Raw genomic sequence first — 21,075 nt, forward strand, 5'->3', positions numbered from 1 at the left:
AAGCCAGACTGAGCAATTTGGAACCGTTACAAACTTACTCTGAGAATGCATTGGTGTAGCTCAATCTGCTTCCACACAGGTATAAATGGGTGTTCTCCAAACTAAATTCCACTTGGAGTAAGTGTTTAGTAGAGATACAGATTGTAAAGTGTGCTAATTTGAAGCTTCTATATATATCATTAAAATTTCAGCAGTGACTACAGTAATTGTTTGGAATTTAAACGAACAAAAGATTGGGGGTAGGGAGGAATATTTTATCAGTGACATTGTATTGATTTGCCAATGCATGATGTTAATAAAAAGTGGTCCGGGTTTTGGTCATTTCATCCATATTTTTGGATTTTCTATAGATACCTGGAGCAGACTACTTCCACTGCCCTGCTCTTTTTTTTTTTTTTCCACTGCCCTGCTCTTGAGATACTACTCATCAGTCTTGAATTACTGTTGTTTTGATTTCCTACTTATTGTAACCCACCCAGTAAACATACGTTACACCATCTACCTAGGTGGAACCTGAACCAGTGCCTCCAGTGTCTTCCACCACCTTCCCTTCCAACGTTCATTCCCCATCCTCAGCGCATCAGCAGTTTCACCAAATCCTCACTGTCAGAGAAAGAGGCAGGAGGTTGTCCCTCTTTATTATGTTTCAGCTTTATTATATTTCAAAATCTCAACAGTAGGAACAGTTATTGATGAATCAACTTAATTTGTGTTTTCCAGCCCTGCTTATGGTGATGTGACCTTATATTCACAGATGAATATCAGCAATGTACTGCCAGAGGACAGAATACATTTCCAAATAAATTGGTTCACTAAAGGGCAGCTGGGGTGACATCTTGCCGTTTGGCATCTTGGTATCTTTTTTTTGTCAATTAATATAAAGGAACATAATGTCTCCTCAAACTGTTATAAGCATAGATTTGTCACAAGCAGATGCCACAACCATTAAATTTTAGGAAATCTGGAATGGTATTAAAGCGTTTAGTAGCTATCAAGAGTAAGAGGAGATTTTCAGTGACAGTGGAATGGGAGTCAGATTTCCTTTTAATATGATTGATGAACACTGATAATAATAGCCGACATTTGTTGAATGTTTACTATATATGAGGCACTGTTATAAGTACTTCATAGGTATTCTGAGGCAGGTGCTCTTATTCCCATTTTATAGATGAGGAAACTGAGAGATCAAGCCATTTTCTTTGTATCATACAGCTAGTAAGTGGCAGAGCTGGGGTTCCAGTGGGTGATCTGACTCCAGAGACCACACTATTAATCACTACATTCTTGGTGATACTTAAAAGCACTTTGGGTATCACCGAATTCCAGAGACACCAGAAACTAGCAGGTATTCAGTAAATGGTTACTGACATAAAATCAGTTTATACATAGATCCAGAAGCTGGGCAACCATACATCTTAACTGACCATAATTCCTCCATACCTATAACTAATAGAGCTTCTTTACTTAAGAAAAAATTCTTTAATGATGAAAATTTCCAAACATACAAATAGAGAGTGGTAGTATGATGAACCCTTGCAAATACATCACCCAGATTTGACAGTTTTATCAACACATAACCAATCTTAGCACCACCCAGTTGTAATATTTGAAGGCAAATTCCAGACATCATACTATTTTATTCATAAATTCTTCAGTGTGTGTCTTATCAAAAAGAATTCTTAAAAAAATCTAATCTCAATCATATCATACCTAAAACTTAAAGATAATTAATATCTAATACCTAGTCAGTGTTGACATTTTCCTATTTAATAAATGTATTTTTATGGTTGGTTTGTGTGAATCAGAATCCAACTAAGGTTCTTACATTGTGTTTGATACATTTCTTAAGACTCTTAATCTGTGAACACTCCTTTTTTCCCCCCTTCCTCTTACCATTTGTTGAAGAAACATGGTCATATATGTCCTGTAGAAGTTTCTGCATCATCTCACCCTCCTTTTGGTGAAGAAGACTTGCTTTTCATTTCCCTAAAGCCTAGGAAGGGACAGTAGAACAGTTGTAGACTGAGATATCCCTAACTGGAACTACTGGCCACTGGGAAGCAGAAATGGACAACAGCCAGCTTGACAATCCTAGTGTACTGTGTGGGGACCTACTTTTGTGCAGTGATCCTTTTATCTTTTGTGTTCATCTGATAATAAAGAGGCATAATAAGGCACAGGAGTGCCTTCTGAATCCTCAAATAATTGTCAAATGATACTGAATGTATATTAAGTGATACATTCTAATTCTTTGAAAACTGGTAAGTTGACAGATGCTTGAAAAAATTAATTCCCATTAACATGATATCATTTAATTAGAATAGCCAATGCTTTGTTCATTCTTAAAATGTAGATTCAGAGAATGGATACCTTGGTAATAAGGAATATGTCGAGTGATGCTTTGAGACCATGTGAATATCTTAGTCCCCAGTGATTTTTTACATCCATTGACAATCCTTGCCTAAATCACCTGTTATGTGGAGGTTGTAAAATGGTGGTTTTTCTGATGTTATTTTTTTAAGAGATTTTTTATTTATTTATTTATTTTATTTTTTTTTAATTTTTTAAATTTATTTATGATAGTCACACACACAGAGAGAGAGAGAGGCAGAGACATAGGCAGAGGGAGAAGCAGGCTCCATGCACTGGGAGCCTGACGTGGGATTCGATCCCGGGTCTCCAGGATCGCGCCCTGGGCCAAAGGCAGGCGCCAAACCACTGCGCCACCCAGGGATCCCTTATTTATTTATGACAGAGAGTGAGAGAGGCAGAGACACAGGCAGAGGGAGAAACAGGCTCCGTGTATGGAGCCTGACACGGGACTCGATCCCGAGACCCCAGGATCACACCCTGGGCTGAAGGCGGCGCTAAACCCTGAACCACCCGGGTTGCCCTTCTTGTTTCTTCTACATTATCAGTTTGCATTCTTCTGTAAAGAAAAGTTTCTCTTGTTTTTCTCTCTTGTCTGTTATTTGCTCTCTCATTATACTGCCTCTCATTCTCTTATCATTTTGTACTCATGGACTTTAAATTTTTAGAGTTTATGATACATTATTCTCATTATTCTTTTTGATGTTCATGTTGCACAAATTTGGCCCTTCAAACCTGTTCCTGTTGACTTTTAACATGGTCCTTTAGTCTCTGGTACTTCCTTGTTTTTTGGCGTAGCAAGATGTCCCAGGGTCACCTTACTATCCTTGCCCCAGACTAAAACTCAATCATTTCCTTAAGGATTCCACCTCTGTTGTGGGTAGTGGTATTTTAACAACCAAGATCTGGGTGTAGGCATTGCTTTTTTTCCATGCGCTTTTTGACGTGGCCTGAAGTCTTCAGCTGAGGGTGAAGGAAGGATATCTAGCCTTTGAACCTTGCTGAGAGAATTCCTTAATCTCTTCCAGATCCCTTAGGATTGTTGATAGTTGAATGAATAGTATTTCCAGTTTTTCCATTCTCTGAGGATGAAAATTTATAGGCTGTTTTCTATTCCAGTTGACTTAAAATTTTACCTACTTTGTTGTTACAGAGGAATCATAAAGTTATACACTCTTTATAACTTTTTACTTAAAAATTGTCTTCATCAGTGTGTTTACCAATTTTGAAAATCTGCTATAAGTGAATTTTAGCCCTAGAAAAATGATCATCCACAAAAGTATTTTTTACATAGAATTTTATTGGGTTCTTGTACTTCTAAAGTTCAGTTGTGGGCAGCCCCGGTGGCGCAGCGGTTTAGCGCGGCCTGCAGCCTGGGGTGTGATCCTGGAGACCCAGGATTGAGTCCCACGTCAGGGTCCCTGTATGGAACCTGCTTCTCCCTCTGTAGGGGTCTCTGCCTCTCTCTCTCTCTCTCTCTGAATAAATGAATAAAAAAATCTTAAAAAAAAAAAAAAAGTTGTCACTATGAAGCCCCACTTATGATCCATCCCAGTTGTGTTTCAACCCTGCTGTGGTATGTATAAAGAAGCTTGAGATCAGTGAAGGTTTAGGTCACTTCCTTAAGGTTACACACTAGCAGAAACAAGACTAGAGCTGAGGATTTTTTGTTTGTTTGTTTTATTCTCATGAAAAATAATTAGTTTACCCCCATTTATTATCTTAGAGTAAGTTCTGGAATGTAGTGAGAAAAGGACCTTCAAATAAAAAGAATGGCCTTATGGAGTGAAAAAAGGAAGAATAAATTTTTATTTTAAGAGCAGGCATCAATTAGAAGCAGGGAACCTGAATTTTCTAGCTTAAAAAGAATAGAATTCTCTGTTATTGAAATCTTTTTTTCTCAAATTCATTTTTCTTGCTTCCTCCACCCCTGATATTTAACATGAAAAGTGGCTGATGTTTTTGGAGGCAGAGGCTACATACGGTGTTTTGGGAAAGGAGTGAACTGTGAACTTTTCTACCTATAAACCAGAGCTTTCCCTGTTGTACAGCATATGTTACTTTAGACTCTTGTAAGATAGGTATCTAGGTGTGTCTGCCTGGCTTTATGAAATACTGTTACTGGTTATTGATTGTCTTTTATTAGTGTGTCTCAGTTGCCCATTAGCCATATGTAGTTCTTTGGTTTTATTAACGTATGGTTCTCTGTAAAAACCCTCTTATTCAGTACACCACTGTGACCTTCAATCTGGTAAGCCTCATTAAATCTCGGCTTTGCTCCAGAGAGCCAAAGCTAGCTCCAAGGCAGCACATATCGAAGCTGTCTGTAGGCTTTGTTTGCACAGAGGGACACTTCTATTACACTGTTCTTGGTATCACAATGGGTGGAAGAGGGAAATGTTACTTTCTTTTCTCCAGGATTTTCTTGTAGTGGAAGAGATTGATTGAGACACAGGCAGGCACTAGAATTTGAGCAAAATAAAATGGGAGTTGTCACTGTGTCCCATCTTATCAATTTTCCCTCATGAGTGTATGGGGGAGCAATGTGGTATGGTACAGAAGGGACTGAAAGTTAACTCACACTGGCTAGATGTAGAGCCTGTAAAATAATAGATGACTTTAATTTATTGCATTTCATAGAGTATAATGTAGTCTGCAAAGCATAAGCTACAGAGCACTGCGAACACTGATTGCAGAGCTTTTTATCAGGATGAAACAGTTCCTGTTTCTCTTTGTGTGTAAAGGAATCCTTAGTCACTGCTGATTCTGGAATTCTTTAGTCTGGTGCTTAATTAATTTGTTTGCTGGGCAGATCCTTCATGCCATCACTGTACATGCTTCTTAACAAGGGTGATCAGGTCATTTTCTGCTTTTTTTGAGATGCGCCCAAACTAGAAGTAGAAAGTCCATTAGGAACACGTCTCAATTTTTATTATTATGAAATAGATAAATAATAGTTCAAATAGGTATGAAAAATATTGCTTAAATTTCTGTACCTCCCACACAAATGTACTCTTTTACATTAAAAAAAAAAATAAAAGACCGTATTTTGTTATAACTGGACAAGGTTAAAGACACTTTAAAATAAATAATAGACTTGGCTATAGTGAATAACCTTGAGTCAACAAGAAAGAATATTTCTGAGGTAAAATTATTTGAACTCATTATTTATTCAGTAGCCAAGAAAATATGTCAAATAGTTATTTTGGGAATCTGTTAAAAAATTAAAAGTATTACTAAATTGTTTTATCTGTTTATGAAACTTTTTCTTTTTTGTCTGAGGAAAACAAGAAACTCAGCCTTACTCAGTTGATAGACCACTGTGGGTTAGATGATAAACTGCTACACTACAACAGAAATGAAGAATTTATGGGTGTTTAATTCATAATTTTTTTCTCTGGAATATTTTTGAGAATGACAAATTTACTTAATACATCTTAAAAGGAAGGTAGAAACCATTAGGGCTTAGAGAAAGGTGTCTTGATGAATGTCAATTTAGGGCACTCTGCTATGTAAAGTAAGTTCTAAAATGAAAATTTAGTATTTTGAATAAATTTGCCAGAGAAAACTTGGCATTTAAAGAAATGTGAAAAAAAATTAAATCATGTTTACAAAGTAATTGGGTCATTTCTGGAGGTCAATTTTAATACGTTTTGTTTATTGTGGTAAAAAAGTTTTAGAGTTTTATTTTAAATGTTAAAAATTAGTTCAGTCTGGTGAATGTCTAAACCTAAAGTTGTCTAAAAATGCTGGCCTGTCTCCTCTAAGTTTATGACCCTTGTTTCTATCCATTTACCCCACCTTTCCATCTGAATGGTGTAGCAGGTAATTAAACATATTTATATGTCCAAAAAAGAAAAAAAGGGATCCCTGGGTGGCGCAGCGGTTTAGTGCCTGCCTTTGGCTCAGGGCACGATCCTGGAGACCCGGGATCGAATCCCACGTCAGGCTCCCGGTGCATGGAGCCTGCTTCTCCCTCTGCCTATGTCTCTGCCCCCCCCCCCCCCCCGTGTGACTATCATAAATAAATTTAAAAAATTAAAAAAAAAAACGAAAAAAACCCTTTTTCTTTTTACTTTGTTCATCACAAGTATTATTGGCTTGATTCTGAGGAAACAAAAAGCATTAGAACTGTGTGTTAACTGGCTTTTTGTTGCATGGATTTAGATACTTAGATGGGGGAAGTGGTGGAGGGAAAGTGCGGGGGGAGTTGGAGTATACATAGATTTACTATTACTTTACAGGTTTTTTTGGCTTATAAGACAAACTCTCCATAAACTTTTTACTTTCTCCCTGGTATACTGCACCATGGGGCTGCTGCCACCAGGGGATGTTGATGTCTAGGAGGGGCTACATGATTCAAACTGGAAGACATCTCAGTGACTCATCATTTTGATAAGCATTGATTGATTGATTGATTGATTGATTATTTATTCATGAGAGACACACAGAGAGAGGCAGAGACATAGGCAGAGAGAGAAGCAGACTTCCTGCAAGGAGCCTGATGTGGGACTCGATTCCAGGACCCCGGGATCATAACCCAAGCCAAAGGCAGATGCTCAACTGCTGAGCCACCCAGACGTCCCATCAATAAGTATTTATTGAACTTAATATGCATCAGGCAGTGTGCTACACCTTGGGGATACAAAGATGAATAAAGCACAAAACCGGCAAAGTGATAAAATTATGCATACAGTTCCATAGAAGGACAAAAACAGAGCTAACTTGATATTATGGAAGATGTCCTGAAGGGAATGTGTGAGTCATACCTTGAGGGATGATTGTGAGTTCTGTTAAAGTAAGGATAGTTTTGCAGATAACGGATTCCAAGAGAACATAACTTAGGTAAGTTATGCAACTAATATATGTTTTCCTGTAAAGCTGCAATCATAAATTCAAATTAGAAAGTCCTAAGTCCTAATTATTAAAAATAATATTTATTATCTTTAAAATTTTTATTTATTAGAGCACAGGCACACAAGCAGGGAGGGGCAAAGGAGAGGGAGAAGCTGACTTCTTGCTGATTAGGGAGCCTGATATGGGGCTCAATCCCAGGACCCCAAGATTGTGACAAAAACTGAAGGCAGCTGCTTAACCAACTGAGCCCACCCAGAGATCCCTAAAAATAATATCTCATATAGAACATGTAGGACTATTATTTGGAGCAAGATTTTAAAAGAATATAAATGTTTTAATATGTTTAATTATCTTTTGGTTAATCTCTTTCTGTTAACAACCAATTTTTAGGCTAATTTGTTTTTAAACCATCTTAAAATTACCCTAAACTTTTTAAGATCAAAATGCAATGGATCCTCCCTTCCCCATCTCTTTTTGTCTATTTTATTTGTTTGTCTATCTATATCTCATTATCTGTCATAATTCAGGAACTCCAGAGAGCTTAGAATAAAAAAAAAAGACTTCATTCTATTTAATTTTCTCACCTGCTAATACATTAGTTTATAATGTACAACAGTTGCACAGTTGTTTTCTTCTGTGCCTGAGACAAAATTGGCTTTCTGCCAATTCAGCTTACACTTTATCCCATGAAGCTACTTTAACCAGGTCACTGTCTCCTTGTTACCAAATCCAGAGGATTCCTCAATCACTTCCTAGTGCACAGCTTGAAAAGATTGTCACTTCTCTGCTTAAGACCATTCCATTTTCTCAATTGCTTTTAGTATGAAGTTTAGACTCTGTAATATGTCCACATCTGACCCCATTTTTACCTCCAGCCTTGTCTCTTACTGCATTTCTCCACCCACTGTCAAGATCCCAAATAATTGATTTTCTTTCAGTTCTTTGAATGAACCATGTTCTTTCTTACCTCTGGGACTTGCTGTCCCCATGTGTTTCTTTTTCTACTCCTGTGCTGGCCAACTATTACTCAGCCTTTAGGCCTGAGTTCAGAACTATGCTTTGTTTTTAAAAAAAACAAAACCTCAACCATGTTTTTAAAAATCCATCCACAGTTTCAGTATCTCTAGTCTAAACAGTCATTCTAACATGTCAAAACTACTCTGAAACCCCACAACTGGTGTTTCTGTTTCTACTCCTGCCCCTCAGCATCATCCATTCTCTGTATAGTCACAAGTGTGAGATCTTAAAAATATAAATCACATTGTGTCGCTTTTATTTAAATCATTCAGTGGCTTAGCATATAATTCAGCTTAGGTGTTTAGGCATTTGACTTGACCATGTCACAATTGCAGATCCTACTCTCATTCTTGCCTACAGATATAAAGTGGGCATCCAGGTGATCCAGTATGTGCTTATATAATTTTTTAGAAAGATTTTATTTATTTATTCATGAGAGACACAGAGAGGGTGGGACATAGGCAGAAAGAGAAGCAGGCTCCCAGGGGGGAGCCTGATACAGGACTCGATCCCAGGACCCCAGGATCATGACCTGAGCCAAAGGCAGATGCTCAACCACTGAGCCATCCAGACATTCCTGCTTGTATAATTTTTTAGGAATGTTACTAAAATAAAAATACAAAGCTAAAAAATTCTTACAAGTGGTATTCCACCTTTTGAGGTACCTTTAGTCTTTAAGAAACACTAATTCAAGGGGTGCCTGGGTGGATTGGTCGGTTAAGCGTCCAACTTTGGTTTCATCTCAGGTCATGGTCTCAGGGTCATGGGATTGAGCCTTGTATGGGGCTCTGCGCTTGGCACAAAGTCTGCTGGTGATTATCTCCCTCTCTCTTTCCCTATGTTCCTCCCCCCTGCTCATGCTCTCTCTCCCTCTCTAAAATACATAAATAAAACCTTAAAAAAAAAAAAAAAAGAAACAAACAAAAGAAACAACCAACATTAATTCAAGCCTTTCCCTGGAAAGTCTTTTCTGACATCCTTGTACCCTGCCTCCCACTACTCTGGGTGATGAACCTCTTTTTTGTTGTTCTTTCCTTAGGATTTACCGTTTGTTGAAATAACTTTTTAAGCTACTTGAGGAATCCTAGGTGATAGTAATGAAGAACCTGGCTATGAATTTAATTACATTTTAATATATATTTTAAAAATTAAAATTAAAGATAATAGTAATCATATACATTCAGAACATAGTATCTCTGTGTGAAACACAGTATGGTGTTCAGACAATGCTTGGTGCTTATATGAATTTACTGGGATCCTTGGAATAACTCCATCATGTTTCCTATGAATTTAGAACTACTGCAGTAGAGAACTAGCTTAGCTATGGATGTTCTGTACAGACTAGTCACCCAGGGGTGTGCCATTTTGGAGTAGTTAACATCTTCCAGAGAAGCTGCGGTAGAGTGGTAATCATTTGATGGTTGTAGTAAATGTTCTGTTACATATGTAACAATGCCCTTTTCCTGGCCTTTAGTGATGACAGCAATTTCAGGGGCTCTTTTAAAAAATTGGGACCCACCCAAAAGCCACTTAGTAAAGTCTTAATCAGGTTAGATTTTGCAACCTGGATCTGGCAGTGGATTGTTACCTACTCTGAGGGAGATCAGATTCAACATGGACTTTTGGAAGTATTCCGATTTCAAGTAGATTGTAACTTTCGGGATTTGCCCTCTTTCCTGAGGATCCCCATTCATTTACCACTTTAAATTCTACATTTTTTTCTTCAAAACTCCACTCATCCATAAACATCCCTCTTATCCTTCTCTGTTCTGATTAGCTGCACCACAAACTCTCATACTTCCTTACATTCCACTTTATATTGTTCTATAATGGCTTTAGTATCAATCAATCATACTATAGGCCATTCTATTTTAGTATTAATCAGTCATACTATAGGGCTTCTAGAGGACAGAAATTTTTTTCCCAAAGGATATGGGATAAGACTGGATAATCAGTAGTCACTTACTAAATACATACTTATTTTTTTAAAAAAATACATACTTATTTAAGTTATTAAGTATGCACTCACTGGGACTTTATTTTTCTTCCTTCCCTTTCTAATCAATTAGCTAACAAATCTAAATCTGAGCATCTAAAATAAATGTATGCTGTAGTGCTGCTAAGCTTCTGAAGGAAGGTCAAGGGACCTCTATGAGGCTGAGATGCACCAATTGCCATTGGCTCTGGATAGCAGAGATCTTGAATGTCTGACCCATTTTGCAATAGCAAACACAGCAGAAAGCTATTGGACGTCTGATTGCCCTTATAGCTTACACTCTTGCTGAGTCACTATTTCAGAATTCTCTTAGTTTGACTGGATTCTATTTCCAAGACTTCCTTATATCTGCAATGTGAAAAACCTATTTTTCATTAGAAAATGATCATTTAGAAACAAGAGCAATCAGTGATGATGCAAATTAGATTTTGCCCTTTGTACTGAATACACTAAATAGATTAGTAATTTGTAAGTATGAAAACTCCAAAAGACAAAGTGTGTGTAAAGGAGGAACTTTTATCATTTTACTGTTATCTACAAAGTAGGTACATATTTGTTGTTATTGATGTTTTGATCTTAGTTATTCTAAAACTAAATAAGATGGCACTTTAATTTTATATTCATCTTCCACATCTCACTCTCCTCCTATCAATCATTCAGCAAACAAATATTTATTAGGTGTGGATATGAATGTGTAAGAGAAAATATAATTGAGTTCAGCAAATATTTATGGAGAATTTATTTTGTGTCAAGCTCCGTGCCAGTGGAAGAGATACAGCATTACTAAGAAGTGACTTCCTGTCTCCTGGAGTTTACAGTCTGCCTAAAAACAAGCAGTAAACAATTAGAAAGGTGATCCAGATCAAAGGTATATAAAAATTAAACTGAATTGATACAAAAGATAAATTTAACATAGCCCCTTCTTTTAAAGAGCTTATAGCTTAAGTGTCAAAAGAGAGAGATACAACTTACTAGAATGACAAGCAGAATAAATATTGTAGAAGTAATAGTAATAGTACTTAGGGACAAAGGCTAGAAAATGATAAATTGGGACCTGAAGAATTATAAAAGACTCCATGAATAAGAAGGCACCCCGGAAAGGTAGACATTTCGACAGTCATGTAAAGGACGGTAAGGCATTCTGGATGTTGGTGGTATTAATTAGTCATACCCATCATCCAATCCTGTTGATGGTGGAGGTTAAAATATATTATCAGCCATATTGCCGGATTGAGGAATGTGGCTTGGACATAGGGCCAACATGGGGCCTACAGCATTTCTCCTTTCTCCATGGTTACGAGTGTCAACTCCATTGGAGGCATAACAGCTAGAAAACTGCATGCCACCTTCAAAAAGAGGGTGTGCTATGCCGATGGGCTGGCAACTCTGAGAGAATGGGCTAGTCAGAAGCTGGCTCATACCTGAGTACTGACCTTCTCCCCAGTCAGATTGTTTATCTCTTGAGAGGAGGAAATATAAGAAATGGTAAGCGTGAAAGCTTATTCCTCATTACTTCCTGAAGACAGCAGAACTATGGGCAGAAGTTCCCATAGGCTAAGCCAGACACTTGGGGAGAATAGATGAAATCTCCCTATACTTGATAAGAAAACAGACAATTGTAATGGTAAATTGCATGATACAAACAGAAAATTCTACAGAGATCAAAGATGGGGGGGGCTGTTGAGAGGGGAGAAGGGATATCATCAGATCCTAGAAGGGTCAGGGAAGACTGCCTGGAGAAGGGCTAACTTGAACTGTATCTGTGATTCAGATTGAAAAAACAGATTCACACTGGTTTTTCTTTTCTGAATAGCATGTAAGTACATCAATAGAAAACCGAATTACATGTTTTTTGCTAAAAGACATGGGGCAACTCATGCAGTTTCTTGGAACAGTGCATTATTTGCCTAAGAAAGATCGACTTTGGGAGCTTCAAACCAGTTCCACATAGGAGGGTGCCCAGCTAGCATGAAAAGCAACAAGGAAATGCCAAATGTCCATTTTTAATGCTTTCTCCATCCCCCAGTTAGCGTTGATCAAGTATCTGCTCTATTTCCTGACCCCTTCACCTCCATTTATATTTTTCTGGCAAAGGAAAACAGGTATCTTATTTTAAGTAGTATTTCATGGGGATGCTTGAGTGGCTCAGTTGGTTAAGTGTCTGACTTTTGGTTTCGGATCAGGTTGTGATTTCAGGGTCATGAGATTGAGCCTCCCCCAGCGGGCTCTGCACTGGGCATGAAGCCTGCTTGAGATTCTTTCTCTCCTTCTGTCTTTCCTCTCCCCTTTCCCCTTTGCTCACATGCACACACTCTATTTCTCTTAAAATAAAATAGTATTTCATGGATAGGTGCCAACACCATGAAGACAGCCTTCCCATCCTCCTTTAAAAAGATATTATGAGTGGGTTGGGAGTGAGGAAATACAAAATTACGGGTTGAAGGAACAGCAAACAGTTGAATGCTCAAGGTGCTTTTAAACAGTTTTATTGAAGTAAAATTGATGTATAGTATTTAAGGCATGCAATTTGATGAGATTTGACATAAATACAATCTGAAATTTCCCTCTATGTAAGGCCTTAGCCTCCCTCAAATGTTGATATGTCATATTTTCATTTCATTCAATTCAAAACATTTTCTGATTTCCTTGTTGATTTCTTTGTCTCAGGGGGTTATTTAGAAGGGTATTTTTTTAGTTTTCAGGTATTTGGATATTTCAGATATCTTTCTCCTCTTAATATCTATTTTTGCTGTGGTCAGAGATCATGCTTTGTATGATTTCAGTGCTTTTAAATTTATTTGGCCTGACTTTTGTGGTCACTTGAGAGGAATATGTTGTATTTTTCTGTCATTGGATCAATGGAGTTAACTAGGTCCAATCAACTAGGCTACTTTGTTGATAATATTGTTCATGTTTTCTGTTGTCTTACGGATTTTCTGTGTACTTGTTCTGTTAATTATTGAAAGAGGTATTGAAATCTCTGATCTAATTGTAAATTTGTCCGTTTCAATACCTTTTCATTTTAATCATTTTTGCTTGTATTTTGAAGCTCTGTTATTAGGTACATAATTATTATTATGAAATGACCCTCCTTATTGTTGGTAATAGTTACTGCTCTGAATTCTACTTTGTCTAATATTAATATAGCCATTCTAGCTTTTTAAAAATTGTTATTGTGGTATATCTTTTCCCATTTTTTTACTTTTACTTTGTATTTGAAATGAATTTTATTTTTTTTGTATAGCCTGACAAGCTCTCCTTTTTTATTTAGAATTAATTTGGTTAATGATATGATTAAGTTTAAAGCTACTATCTGTTTTTTGTTTTCACATTTTTTCTTTGTTCTCCTTTTCTTTTTCCTGCCTTTTTGGAGGCAGAATTGAGTTTTTTACAGGGGGTGGGTGGGCAGGACTGAGTATTTTTTTATGGTTCCAATTATTTCCAGTATTGTTGTTATATTTTTTGTGATTGTCCAGAATTTACTGTGTACATCTTTAACTTATCAATACCTCATATATAAGTAATATTATCTCACTTTACATACACTATATGAATCTTACAATAGTATATTTCCACTTTCCCCTACTAACCTTCATTTATTATTGTCCTGTATTTTACTTCTACATGATTTTAGGTTAAAATCATATACTTTATTATTATTGTTGCTTTATTTATTTTATTTTATTTTTTATTATTGTTGCTTTAAATAACTATCTTTTAAAAACATTTTAAAATTAAACAAGTATTTCATACTTAGTCCCATGTTTGCCATTTTTGGCCATCTTCATGCTTTTGTATAGACCCACATTTCTATCTGGCATCACTGTTCATCTACCTAAAGAACTTCCTTTAAAATTTCTTGTAGTATTTGATTGCTGGTGATGAATTTCATTTCACCTTTGTTTTTGAAAGCAATTTTCACTGAATAGAAAATTCTAGGTTAACAGGGTTTCTTTTCCTTTCAGTTTTTACAAATACACTGCTGTTTTCTGTCCTCGACTGAAATCTGTCATTCTTATCTTTATTCTTCTGTATATGCTGTATCTTTTTTCTCTGGCTCTTTAAAGATTTTCCTCTTTTCCACTGGTTTTCAATAATTTGATTTTGTTATACCTTGATATGGTTTTCTTTATATTTCTCATGCCCGAGGATTTGTTTAGCAAAACTTTTCAGCCATTATTTCTCTCTCTTTTTTTTTTGGCCATTATTTTTTCAAATAATTTTTCTCTCTTCTCACTTTTATCTTCTCCTTCTGAGACTCCGATTATACATGTTAGGCCACTTAATATTGTCTTACAGCTTAGTGAATTCATTTCCTTCATTTCAGTGATTTTGCAGTCTTCCGTTTTAGAGACTTTTTATTGCTGTGCCTTCACATTTACTCATTTTTTCTAATATACTATCTTATCTGCTGTTAATCTTGCCCAGAGTATTTTATCCTTTAGAAGTTTGATTTGGTCTTCTTTATATCTTCACTTTCTCTCTTTATCATGCTCATACTTTCTTTTACCTTCCAGAACATATGGAGCATATTTTGTATATGTTCAGGTTCAAATAAACAAATTCCCAGGTTATTAGCATTTTTAATAACTTTGTTTACCAAGGGACGCCTGGGTGGCTCAGTGGTTGAGCGTCTGCCTTCGGCTTGGTACAATCCGGAGGTCCAGGATCGAGTCCCATATCAGGCTCCTTGCTGGGAGCCTGCTTCTCCTTCCGCCTATGTCTTTGCCTCTCCCTCTGTGTGTCTCTCATGAATAAATCAATAAAATCTTTAAAAAAACCAACAACTTTGCCAAGTCTTTCATCCATGTCATTTCTGGGTTTGTTTCTATTGATTGACTTTTCTTCTGATTATTGGTCATGGTTTTTGCTTATTTGCATATCTGGAAATTTTTATTGGATGCTGGACATTGTGATTTTTATGTTGCTGGATGCTGGATTTTTCTTTAATTCTTTGAAATGGTTTTGGATTTTGTACTAAGATGTAGTACCTGGAGAAGAGTTTGATCTTATGGGAAAGTTGATGTGTTCAAGTTTTTCTGTTGGCCTTTGTTAAGCAAACTGATTTACAGCCTTTGGTCTAGTGCTATATTGTTCCCACTACTCAGGCAATACCCTTCTGAGGATTGTATTCCTTGACCTTATGTTAGAAAGCCTTTCCATTCTGGCTGGTGGGGACATGAACTAATCATGGTCTGTGAACTCTACTTCTTGTGCCCTCTAATCCATGCTTTAGGTAGTTTTTTCACATGAATGTGCCAATCAGTATATAGTCTCTGCTAAAGACTGAAGGATAATTCTCTGCAGATCTTCAGACCTTCTCTGTGTAGCCCTCTCATTATTATTACCCTGTCCCTGAATTCTAGCTGCCTTGGTTTCTCTAACTTTCAACTCTCATCAGCTCAGACCACGGGGCTGCACCTGGCCTCCTTCCACCTGCATTGTTGGCTCTAAATTCTCTACAGTCAGTAAAGTGTGCTCACCTCTTCTTTACCTTCTGTTAGGGACCTCTGTCCTACACTTCATATATTTTGTCCAAAACTTTTTTCGTTGTCTTAAGCTGAGAAGGAAAATCTGGTCCCACATGGCGACAATTCAGGTAACATTTTAAAGAGTGAAAAAATGGAAACAGCCGTAAAGAGTTTATTTCAGATATTCTTCTTTTTGATTAATTTTGAGGGTAACCAGTTGGGTAGCCTGCTTTCTCCACTGAACTTCAACGGAAAACTTTTGCATTAAGCCTACTTTAGCTGATTAAGCCTTTCCTTTCAATATCTCCCTCAAAGGATTTGACATTCTAGTCTAGGTTTAGGTGACAGTGATCCACAATTGTCCTTGATGACTTTCTCTGAGATTATGATCTTGAGGTTTAAACCATCGATTTAGGAGATAGATAGCATGATGAAGTAATGTTATTAAATCACTGACACTTCAGTTTTCTGATTTTTAATTCAGACTATTTATTAATCTGCACCATGTGACTGCACTTGAACTCTCTGTGGGTAAAAGGACAGTTTATTATTCCTCTATCAAAAGAGTCTGAAACATGAGATTTGAAAAGGTTTGACCCTACTTGATACTAGAAGAGATGCCTGTTCTAATTTTAAACGTTTTAACCTAGAAAACTGAAAATAACTTGCCTTTCCTTTAACAAACAAAGAAAAAACACATTTGATGATTACTGTTTCTCATTCTTTCCCGAAGATGTCTTCCTTTTTCTCAGCAGATTTCAAAAAGCTCTGATTATTTGAGCCTCCAGTAATAAATATAACTTTATAGGTTTCAGAATTAGGCCAATGTATGTAACAGTTCTTCTGATGAAAGGCCTGCTGATGGCATGAAGAAAAGTGCTAGTGAAGTTGTTATGGCATCTATATATCAGTAGGTCCAAATGAAGCTGGAGAAGCCATTCTCAAGTTTGTTTTCACTAAAAGGTACTTCTGTGTACTCAATTACAACTGTCTTTAAGTGATAAAATCTCTTTTCCTCATGTATTGAATTTGTGAAATCACTCCAATATTTACTAATTATCATCTGTCATAATATTACCATCATGCCTCTAAAGCTTTAAGAGCAAGAAAAAAAAAAAACAACTTTGCTTTACCTTTCTCTCTTCTTTTTGAGTCTGAAAATAAGAGTCCTTTCTGTCTTTCTAGTTTCTCTTTTTCTTGATCACCTGGCAAAGAGCCTTGTTCATTTCACTACATCTCTAGAGGCAAGAATGTAGAGGAGAAAAGTGATTGTCTTTAAACCCTTGTAACTAGAAAGCTTAGAGTGCTTCCTTTGTTTTTGAATAAAGATGAAGTTCTGAAAGGAAGGCTGAGGCCTTGTAGTTGCTCAGCTTTCATCCTGTGTCACAGCCCCGCATCTCTAGCCTGCCTCTGAAGGAATACTTGTGTGAGGAAGAGAAGTGCTTCAGCATGCTGAGGTGATTGACACGTACCTAGAACATAGCTTATGTCTCTGGGAATACAGTGAATGTGAAAATTCTATAGAAGAGGAGAAAGTAGGTTTTATGTATTTTCCTTTTTTTTTCACAAATAAAACTACATTTATATATTAAAAAAAGACAACAGTTCATAAACGTCCCCACAATTTAAACTCTTTTCCTTTTTTTTATTTTATTTTATTTTTCTATTCCCTTTCAGTATTTGCCAACCTGCATAATGATTTTGAAGTAAAAATCATAACATAAATAAAACTTGACATTCGAGTTTTTAAAGTCTGCTTTACATATTACAGATTTTGTATGCTTTCAGCAATTTCTTTTGGATTACTGTGTACTCGTTTTGTCTCACTATGTATATCTTTTAAAGTATTATTACCAGAAGACAGAATTAATTTCTCTTTTTATGGGGAAATGTATGTTTTAACTCCTTTTTTTTTTTTTTTTTTTTAAATTTTTTTTAATTTTATTTATTTATGATAGTCACATAGAGAGAGAGAGAGAGGCAGAGACATAGGCAGAGGGAGAAGCAGGCTCCATGCACCGGGAGCCTGACGTGGGATTCGATCCGGGGTCTCCAGGATCGCGCCCTGGGCCAAAGGCAGGCGCCAAACCGCTGCGCCACCCAGGGATCCCTGTTTTAACTCCTTTTAGCATTTTATGCCTCAGCAATTTTGCCCTTTATCCCTTCTGTCCACAGATACTCGCCAAAGTTAATTTTGACTGATATCTAGAAGATCTAGAAGTCTCTCAGGCACTGTCACTGTGCATCAAATTTACCTTGTTCTTTAGCATTGGTCTAGATTTTTGCTGAGACTACAAATGATTCTGTGTGAATTTGGGAAGCTTTGTTGGCTAATACATACTGCTTAGTTATTAGCATACTCTTTTTGATGTCCCATGCACCACCTATTGTAGTTTCCCTTTCTATTTGTGTTTTTTAATAACCTCTGTCTCTGAAGCATTCATATGCACATCAGTAAAAAAGAGAAAAATCTTTCTTTAGTAAGTGTGATTGATGGAACTTTTCTTTCCTATTGAATTTCTGTTTCTTATTCCTAATAATATTTTATTAGGCATAAATGTTCCTATATTATATAACTGCTGTGTACACAAACATTACTATTCTCTGAAAATGTGTATTTATAGTTCAGATAATGAAAGGTAAATGAAAAACAATCCTGCATAGCATAGTTAGCATTTCAAAGGGCTAGATCTCTGAAACATCCCATTTTTTCCCTGTCAGCTCTCTTTTATCCACATTTTTATCCCATCCACATTAAGAGTTCATAGTCCTTCTAACAACCACTGTCTTGGCAATAATCCCTTGCTCTTCCATAATGCAAGCCCAGTTAAAAACTAAACGCCGAATAAATCTCAACCTCTTCATGCCTGTTCCCAGGCTCCTGAATTTATCTAGAAAACAAGTCATACAACTAAGCATGAAGGAATGAACGAAAGAAAAGTATTCTTCACTGGTATATAAAAGTTATGGTAGTGGGGCACCTGGGTGGTTCAGTGGATGAGCATCTGCCTTTGGCTCAGGTTGTGATTCTGGAGTCCTGAGATCAAGTCCACATCAGGCTCCCTGTAGGGAGCCTGCTTCTCCCTCGGCTTATGTCTCTGGGTCTCATGAATAAATAAATAAATAAAATCTTAAAAAAAAAGTTATGGTGAAAAAAAAAAGTTATGGTGGCACAAAATAATTGTTTTAGAAGTCAGACAAAGAGCAGATCATTGTGAATTGTGGGGGGTAATCAGGGAAGGGATGAGATTTAACTTCTCTTCAGTTTTTTGCTATTACTTCTGGGAGCTGCTACCAAGTAAGATTTTGTGAAGAGTTAAACCTAGACATTTAATGACAAAATTAAAATTGTTTAAACTCTCCATACCAGAGATAGACACCAGATTTTTTTGTTTTTTACCAAAGGAAAAAAAATTACTGACTCGACGGAGTGTTTATGCTGGGAGTAATGAGAGACTGAAAGATAAAGAGATAAAGTTGGGCCAGTTGATGGAAAGGTCTTGAAATACTGGGCAGAGGACTTTAAGACATACTGGAAATATTTTCTTGTAGTTACCTGTCATCTAACAGTGATTTATCTTCACTAAATCTTTCAAGAAGATTCTCTAGAACTTGGAGTGAGTTTAATTTTTATTTATATATTTTTAAGATTTTATTTATTTATTCATGAGAGACACACAGAGAGAGGCAGATATACAGGCAGAGGGAGAAGTAGGCTCCATGCAGACAGCTCGACACGGGACTCGATCCTGGGTCTCCAGGATCACATCTTGGGCTGAAGGTGGCGCTAAACCGCTGAGCCACCTGGGCTGCCCAGTTTTTTTAAAGATAATTCTTTTACACTTTTGATATTTACTTGCGATATATAAGAATTTCAACTTCTCTTGTTTTGAACAAGTTTGCTTTAATACTCTTCACTAATTACGTAGATATTCTTGAGAAATCTGGGGATTATCAAATCTTTTTCCAATTTACCTTTAAAAAAAACAAAAATTTTTATGCTAGATATTTTATATGAGTTGGAAAAGACTTCTAGTCTTTTCTCTCATGATTTTGGCTTTGTTTTCTTGCTTATAAAAGCCTGCTTCTTTCCTCATCGTAACATTTTCTTTTAGTATTCTAACGAGCTTTTAAAATATTTACTCAAAAAAATATTTGCTCCTTTAATATACTTGTATATAAGAACTCATAAAGTAGTCACCTATCTTAGTTTTTCCCAGGTGTTTACTTTATTGTCAGAAGGAAATTTATTTAACAATACATTGTTTCCATGCTAATTTAAAAGTCCAAATGTTACCTATACTAAATTCTAGTAAGTTCAGATCTATTTATGTATTTCTTAGTCTGCCCCCATGATTATTTTTGGATATTCCTGTTCTGGTAACACACCATTGAAATATCAGTGTTAAATTCCATTTACCATATGGTAAGGCAAGCCACGTTTCATTGATTTCCACAATTTCTTTTTTACATATTGTCGATTGATTATTTTATTAGAAGAATATTGGGGGCACCTGGATGCCTCAGTTGGTTAGGCATCTGTCTTCAGCTCAAATCATGATCCCAGGGTACTGAGATCCAGGCCCATACCTGCTCAGTGGGGAATCTCCTTTTCCATTTTACCTTTGTCTCTCTCCCCAGCTCATGCTCGCTCGCTCTCTCTCTCAAATAAATAAATAAAAGTTTTTTAAAAGAGAAGAATATCAGATTATAAAATCCAATTCCAGCTGTAAAAATTTCATTGGCTTGGTTTGACTTGAGTTAGAGATCACTTTGAGGAATTTTTCTTCTTTTAAGGTCTGTATATTTTTTTAAGTTTATTTTTAGGGGTTTTATGTTTTTCATGAATGGTACTTTTTTTTCCTATTGTATTCTTTTTAAGTTTTTTTTTTAATTATTACTTATTTATGATAGTCACAGAGAGAGAGAGAGAGAGAGAGAGAGAGGCAGAGACATAGGCAGAGGGAGAAGCAGGCTCTATGCACCGGGAGCCTGACGTGGGATTCGATCTCGGGTCTCCAGGATCGCGCCCTGGGCCAAAGGCAGGCGCTAAACCGCTGTGCCACCCAGGGATCCCTCCTATTGTATTTTCTAACTAGTTTATGTAACTGGAAAACTTACTACAATTTGTAATTAGTCCTAAGTAGTATCGAAGTAGATAACTATAAGCTGAAATAATGATAATTTTTGTCTCTTTTTTTCCAGTATTTTTAGTGTTTCTTTTTTTTCTTACTGCCTTGAGCTAAAATGTTTAAAACAGGAATAGCAGCTTTTACAGGCCTCCTGTCTCATTTGTTTTGTCTCTTGATTCATCATTAAGGTTGAATTTTCCATTCTTTTATGATAAATTCTTCATATAAAGTT

General features: G+C 36.4%; 1 protein-coding gene and 1 long non-coding RNA gene across 20 annotated transcripts in view; one reads left to right on the forward strand and one right to left on the reverse strand.

The window, feature by feature from the left end:
- Nucleotides 1-21,075, forward strand: part of CRACD (capping protein inhibiting regulator of actin dynamics) — a 279,581-nt gene that overhangs the window by 86,450 nt on the left and 172,056 nt on the right. The gene's annotated exons all lie outside the window — the stretch shown is intronic.
- The window catches only part of LOC144283679 (uncharacterized), a 36,261-nt gene continuing 26,021 nt past the window's right edge, over nucleotides 10,836-21,075 (reverse strand). The window contains exon 4 of the long non-coding RNA XR_013352237.1: nucleotides 10,836-11,063. This is a non-coding gene — a long non-coding RNA (uncharacterized LOC144283679). The remainder of the gene's footprint in view (nucleotides 11,064-21,075) is intronic.

This window comes from Canis aureus, chromosome 14 (genome assembly GCF_053574225.1).
Source record: "Canis aureus isolate CA01 chromosome 14, VMU_Caureus_v.1.0, whole genome shotgun sequence".
NCBI lineage: Eukaryota > Metazoa > Chordata > Mammalia > Carnivora > Canidae > Canis > Canis aureus.